This window comes from Vicugna pacos, unplaced genomic scaffold (genome assembly GCF_048564905.1).
Source record: "Vicugna pacos unplaced genomic scaffold, VicPac4 scaffold_18, whole genome shotgun sequence".
NCBI lineage: Eukaryota > Metazoa > Chordata > Mammalia > Artiodactyla > Camelidae > Vicugna > Vicugna pacos.
In genome coordinates, this window is record NW_027328739.1 from 4,854,097 (window position 1) to 4,861,213 (window position 7,117).

Below are 7,117 nucleotides of genomic sequence, written 5' to 3' on the forward strand. Positions count from 1 at the left end.
TTTTCTGTTTATGAATTTGATTATAGCAATGGAACAGTGTAATATTAAATTTAAAAAAATGCATATCAATTGAAGATATAAATTAACCTCAAATTTGGGTTGTAAATAATTTTATATTTAGCTTTCAGTTTTCTTTATGTGTTTTTATATACTTTCAGGAAAATAATTATCATATGCAAATGTACAGATTTGAGTATCTAATATGTCTCAATCTCAAGAGATCTAAAACCCCTCCATTTCCTTCTTTCCTTCCTTCCTTCTTTCCTTTCTTGGTATAAAAGTTAATTGTTGGCAATATTTTATCAGAACTTGTATTGTGAATGAAGGATGAAAGATATATACATATATACACACACACATATAGTGATGATCCAACTTGGAATAAATATTCTCATATTTGTATGAAAAATTATGAATGAATTTAACTATAGTATGTAATTCCTTAACATTTTTCATAATATAAAGTATATGTACTTACAACTTTATATTGTGAACTTAATTGTTTAATATCTACCTTAATGCATGGAAGAGTTTTTATGTTATTATAAAGTATACTTTAATAAGTGTGATAAAGGAGCATTACATGGTGTTAAGGAATTATGTTAATGTAATGGGCTTTATGAATTCACAAATTAGCTGAGCACTCAGAGTGATTGGAATTAGACAGGCAAATCTCTTGAGGGGAGTAGGGGATTGATGTGTAAACGATTAGTTCTAAGAGTGAGAATAGCATGTGTATGCCCCTGTAGCATGAGGGAACATAGTTAAGTACGAGGATTGTAAGAAGTATATCTATGGTAATGATCCTGAAGGTGAACAAGAAGTGATTTGAGGCTACTAACAAGGGTAAGGCCAAATATGTAACAGTCAGCATATTATAGCAGGCTGTCCTGCGAGCAGGCCCTCCGCCCGCGCCGCGGGGCGGGCAAGCGCCCCGCGGGGGTCTCGGGCTCCCAGCCCACTGCCCGGCCTCCCTGCCACATGCTATGCGTCATCTGGGGATGCCCCTCGCAGAGAGACCCTCAATCACAAGTCACCCGCCCTCCCCACCCTCCTCGCCATGCCTTGCAACCCCGCCCCCGAACCGCCCTCCCGATCTCCGTGCAGTAACCCCCGCCCCTCGCCGGGAAGAACGCAGTGACTCCAAGAGCCGTGGCGGCTCTTTGAGCCCAAGGGGAGAGCGATGCAGCCATTGGCGGAGGCCGCTGCCTCCGGCTGTCAATCCCGTGACCCGGCCCCGCCCCACCGGCGGAGCGTGGCAGGACGCAGGGCCGCGGGGACTGTCCAGACGGCTCGAAGATGGTCGCGCGCTTGGGGTCCGCACCGGATGGCGGCCCCGAGCTCCGTTCACTGCCACCGCTGCTGACCGGAGCCGCTGGTCGGGCCGGCGACTCCGGGGGCTGTACACGCGGGGCGGGAGGCCGCCATGGCGACCCTGGAAAACCTGGCTAAAGCCTTCGAGTCCCACAAGTCTTTCCGGCAGCCGCTGGCGACGCCTCAGCCCCCTCAGCCGGCACCGCAGCCGCCGCCGCTTCAGTCCCCTCAGCCCCCTCAGCCCCCTCAGCCGGAACCTCAGCCGCCGCCTCCTGGGCCCCTTCAGCCGGCACCGCAGCCTCTACCGCTACCGCCGCCCGCCCAGCCCCCTCAGCCGGTACCGCAGCCGCCGCCGCTTCAGCCGGTACCGCCGCCGATGCCGCCTCAGCCCCTTCAGCCGGCACCGCAGCCTCCGCCGCTTCGGTCCCCTCAGCCGGCACCGCAGCCGCCGCCGCTTCAGCCGGTACCGCCGCCGATGCCGCCTCAGCCCCTTCAGCCGGCACCGCAGCCGCCGCCGCCTCGGCCCCCTCAGCCCCCTCAGCCGGTACCGCAGCCGCCGCCGCTTCAGCCGGTACCGCCGCCGATGCCGCCTCAGCCCCTTCAGCCGGCACCGCAGCCTCCGCCGCTTCGGTCCCCTCAGCCGGCACCGCAGCCGCCGCCGCTTCAGCCGGTACCGCTGCCGATGCCGCCTCAGCCCCTTCAGCCGGCACCGCAGCCGCCGCCGCTTCGACCCCCTCAGCCGGAACAGCCGCCTCAGCCGGCACCGCAGCCGCCGCCGCTTCAGTCCCTTCAGCCGGCACCGCAGCCTCTACCGCCACCGCCGCCCGCCCAGCCCCCTCAGCCGGCACCGCAGCCGCTGCCGCCTCGGCCCCCTCAGCCCCCTCAGCCCCCTCAGCCGGAACCTCAGCCGCCGCTTCAGCCCCTTCGCCCGTACCGCCGCCGATGCCGCCTCGGCCCCTTCAGCCGGCATTGCAGCCGCCGCCGCTTCAGCCCCCTCAGCCGGCACCTCAGCAGCCGCCGCTTCAGCCCCCTCAGCCGGCACCACCGCCGCCTCAGCCCCCTCAGCCGGTACCGCCACTGCTGCCGCCTCAGCCCCCTCAGCCGGCACCGCAGCCGCCGACCCCCAGCCCCCTCAGCCGGCACCCGCAGCCGCCGCCGCCTCGGCCGCCTCAGCCGCCACCGCCGCCTCAACCGCCACCGCCGCCCGCCCAGCTGTGGGTCAGGAGCCGCTGCACAGACGGTGAGTCCCTGCGGGCCCCTCCCCAACCCTGCGCGGGTCTCCGTCCCTCCCTCGGCCTCCCACGAAGGCCCCGATGCTGTCCAGGCCCCAGGCCTCTTCTTTCCCGGCTGCGAAACTCGGGAAGGAACGGGGCTGTGTTGTGATCCGAGGCCGCGCGTCCCGTTCGGCTTCCTCTGGGCCACTCCGCACCCCTCTCCTCCTCCGGGCCAGGTGTAACGTTTTGTCTTCCCTTTTCAACTGACGGCTTAAAACAGTGTTTCAGATAACTGTCAAAACACTGTGCATGCAAAATACTAGGTCAACTTAAGGGAAGGAGTAGGAGAGAAGGGGGAAAGGAGCGAAGTTCACCGGTCACTTCTGTGGGGGTGGGTTAGGTGGTCACAGTGGTGGACGCGTAACTGCTACATGGCCCCGTGCGCTTACCATCATAGTCGTTACTGTTACTAATCCCGGACAGCCCTGTTATTAAGGAGGCATGACCACAGAACATCTGCTCATTGAGCTTAATTTTACACAAACAGTAAGATTTCCACGGAATCAAGACAGGCAGTAAACGCCAGCTGCAGAGGACAGCTTGTGCAGGGCTGGGAAACAGCATGGCATGATCAGAACTTTAGTTTGACTGGCTTGAAATGTAGAGGGAAAGGGAAACTTCACACTGATGAATCAGAGAGGAGATAGCTGTTTTTTATTAAACTAAAATGGTTGAATGAGCCTTGTTGGTTAATGATTTGCCTTAGCAATGTGAATTTGGATTCTGCAAGTATTTTATAAGTTCTGTAAGAAGCTTGTTTTAAAATTTCAGAACTCTTAAGGTATTAGAAGTTGTTTTATTTTATAAGAATTTTTTAAAAAGTGTTTATTTAACTCAATTAGAACAGAGTTCCTTTAACATAGGAGACTTTATTATCTCATGTATTAATACCCTCTAGAGGTACACAATGAAAAATGTGATTTATAAACAGATACATACAGACACAAGGAAAACAGAGCATGTAACTTCAGTAACAGTTTAAGAGAAAAGTCAGAAACAGAAATTTTCCCTGGTCAAACTATCAAAAAAAGCACCTGGGGCTTATATCCCTTAATTGATTTGAGCTCTAAATGGACAAATACACATTTTTTTTAAATTGCTAAGAACAAGATTGTTTTTCACGTTGAGTAATAACTTTGAAGTTTAAATAAATACCAACAATGGAGCTATGAGGGAGGCAAAATATAAAATACTGATTTTTTTTTTATTTCACCGTAAGGTGCATTCTTAAATACATAGGAGAGAACTGTCATGATTTGCGCAACTCGCTTGCAAATAGTTAAACAGTATTAACAATGATTGAATTTAGGTGGTGGGCATATGGGAATTTATCATCCTATTAAACAGTTTTCTGTACTTCTGAGACTTATAATAAAACATTGGAGGGAACCTGTTAGACATAATGCTCTATGTGAAGTAATTTGTTCCCTTTGTGAAATTCTAGGAAGGTTAAAATGCATGTTCATAACATCAAGAAAATCACAAGCATTTACGATGTAATCAGAACTACCTGAGGATCTGTGAAACTTGGTGAGTTGGTGAATTTTTTAAAATGTCTTAAAACATTTTGTTTTTACAAAGATTACAGGAGTAAGAGAAGATACATCTTAATCAACTCTTAATATTTTTTTCCTGGTTGATGTGATATAATTAAATGTGGGGAAAAAAAGGTAAATTCTAAAAGGAGACACTACCTTGATGGTTTTCTATGGAGGAAACTCAAGCAGGAGGAAGTTTAATTTAAAAACATAAATTACTGCTCTTTATAATACATTCTAAGTTGTCATTCTTTTGAATGCCTTCCTTTCCAGACAGATGTGTTATTCTGGGAGATCATCAGGACTTCTGGGTATTTGGAGGTATTGACCTAACCAGTGGAACTGCTGATTTGTAAGAAGTTGTCCAGAATTTTGGAAAACTGATTAGTAGAGGTAAATAATGTTTCCTTGGCAAGTGATGACAGAAAGTGACTCCAGTGAATTTTCCTTTGTTTTTAGGCAGATGTACCTCACCATGTATGTTAACAATGATTTCAAGCTGGAGACCGAGAAGAACTGCCATTTTTGCCAGCTGGGATGCAGAAAAATTTGGACTTCTGGGTTTCACAAATGGACTGAGGTAACTAAGACAGTAAACATATCTTCTTGGTCAACATGTATCTCAGGGTAATCACAGATGTGTTCCATTACCTGATACTGTTTTAATTTGGATAAAAACAAGAAAATTTAAGAAATAGAGTTTGGTTTTGCTTTTACATCAGTTTGACAAAACAGAACAACCTCTTAATTACTAAGCACAAACCAATTTTTTCATTAATTTTAAAATATTTTAGTTTCTATTTATATTTGTTTTGTGATAAGTAAGTAAAATCTGTAAGCTCAGAAAATAGTCAAACCTAGGAAGCTGCTTCTGACAAGTGAATTAGCTTATTGAAAATCTGATTTAGATCCTTGGCATTAATTTTCAATTTTTTACAGTTTCCTTGGATTTCTTCTATCCAGGAAAACAACATGCTCTTTTAAGATGACTATACTCTGATTATAGTCTCTCCTTTATGGATTCCACACTAAATTGTAACCATAGGTATATTTTACCATTTACAAAAGTGCCTGGTTGGGAAGTATAGTACAATGATTTTGTAAATTGAATTACTCTAAAATTTCAAGGATTTATTTTTAATTCAATTATGATTAATTTTCATTTGTCACTGGCTCTTAATGCTTTATTTTAAAGTGTCTCTCATAGACCCCCTTCTTTCATCTTCTTCCCTTAGGCTCTCTGTCCGGTAACTCTAAGTTCTTACATGTTCAAGGTAGGCTTGTGTATTTTTTTAAAGGCAGGTGCACCAAAAAGCACTTTCCTGTGACTATCCTCTGTTTTGTTCATCATTTATGAGTCCAAATTTTATAGAATTGATTTAAAGAATGTCATATGTTTCCTATTATTGTGTCTGGTTTTTAAAATGCTTTCTTTCTGACTCATTTCTGCATACTTTAAAAGAATAATATGAATCAAATAAGTATGGGAATAAAATCACAGTTACTTGTATAACATTTGATTCCATTTATATGGCAAAGTCTTATTATTATGTTGGTGTTATGAACATGCATTTCATAATACACTTATTTAGATGAATCAGATCTTATTCATTAAGGTCATCTACTTTTAGAAATGTGTAATTTCTTGTGAATACATGTATATAGAAATACATGTGTCTTTCTATAATTTAAGCAGCTTAAAATACAGATAAAATAAATCCAAGATACAAGATAATATGCCTTGCATTAATTTAAATTCATGTGAGTTAAAAGACAATTTGAATATTGTTTCCCATTTTCTACTATCTTGATCATATTCAGCAGCACCTTTACCTTTACATATAGTTAAGGAATCTTTTTTATTTCTACTGTAGCTCTGTCATAATTGAAACTCTGCAGCAGAATCAGCTGTCATCTATCCCATGTGGCCAAGTGCAGAGGTGAGAATTCTCATTTGTGGGATGACCACTCACAGCTTTAAATGTTTTTACTGTAACTGCTTTTATAAGGTAGCAAGCTAGAGAGAGAGAGAGAAACAGAGAGAAGAAAAGCGTTCTCTCTGCATATTCCCATGTGTGTGATGGCATTAGTCTTCTTCTGCTGTATTTCTCTAGAATGTGTGTGCGTGTGTGCATGTATGTGTGAGAAATGTCTTGTCTTTGTCCTAATAGCCACTCTTCTCTCCCTCTAGTTTTTTCTCTATCCTCCCCTCCTATATTTTTCTTTTTCATTAATATCTTCTCTTTCAAAAAATTCTTGATAAATCTAATTTCCAACTTCCTCACTTTTAATATGGTAAAGTTACTTGGATCCCCAACATCAAGGGATCTCATACTTTAATGTCTGTAAGGATTGCCAGGGACAACTTTTAAAAATACAGATTTCCAGGCCTTACTTTGAGCAGTCCTCTTCCAGTAGATCCAGGGTGATGCTGAGCATCTCGAGCCTTCCCCCTTCATATTATGGTGCAGGGGATCAGGGGCAGTTTTCCTCTGGGTCTCCCTGCTGCTGCTATGAACAGTGGCTACAGCATCACTACTATTTTTCTTTCTTGTTTTAATTGCATTAGTATTATCAACCAGTTAATAGTATTTTCTTAAAATTATGGTCAAAAGCATAGGTGTTTGATTTATAATGGCACCTGCAAACCACTCTTTTACTGAATTAATTTGTTTTGCTTGTATTTCCACTATTGTAAACGCTGTGAGTTAAGTGACTGCTTTGCTTCAACTACAGGAGAATGTGAAAACACTCCAGGAGAGAGAGGTTGCATATATCAATTCAGACTCATACACAGAAGGTAAATTTTATTTCAGATTGTCATTAAATAGTATACCAGTATTTAAGTCTATCAACTCCAACTCATAAACTAGGATTATCCTCTTTCTATGAGATGCCTCAATAATACCTCCATTTCTCCATTTTACCAGAGAGAACATTATTATGATTCAAATGAATCAATATGATTCATAACTAAGCTATTGATCCTAA

General features: G+C 44.5%; 1 long non-coding RNA gene across 1 annotated transcript; it reads left to right on the forward strand.

The window, feature by feature from the left end:
- Positions 1-4,624: 4,624 nt before the first annotated feature.
- On the forward strand, positions 4,625-6,926 carry LOC140692821 (uncharacterized). Its single transcript, XR_012068425.1, has 4 exons — positions 4,625-4,706; positions 5,362-5,400; positions 6,001-6,066; positions 6,863-6,926. It is a non-coding gene; the product is annotated as an uncharacterized lncRNA (long non-coding RNA).
- Positions 6,927-7,117: the final 191 nt, after the last annotated feature.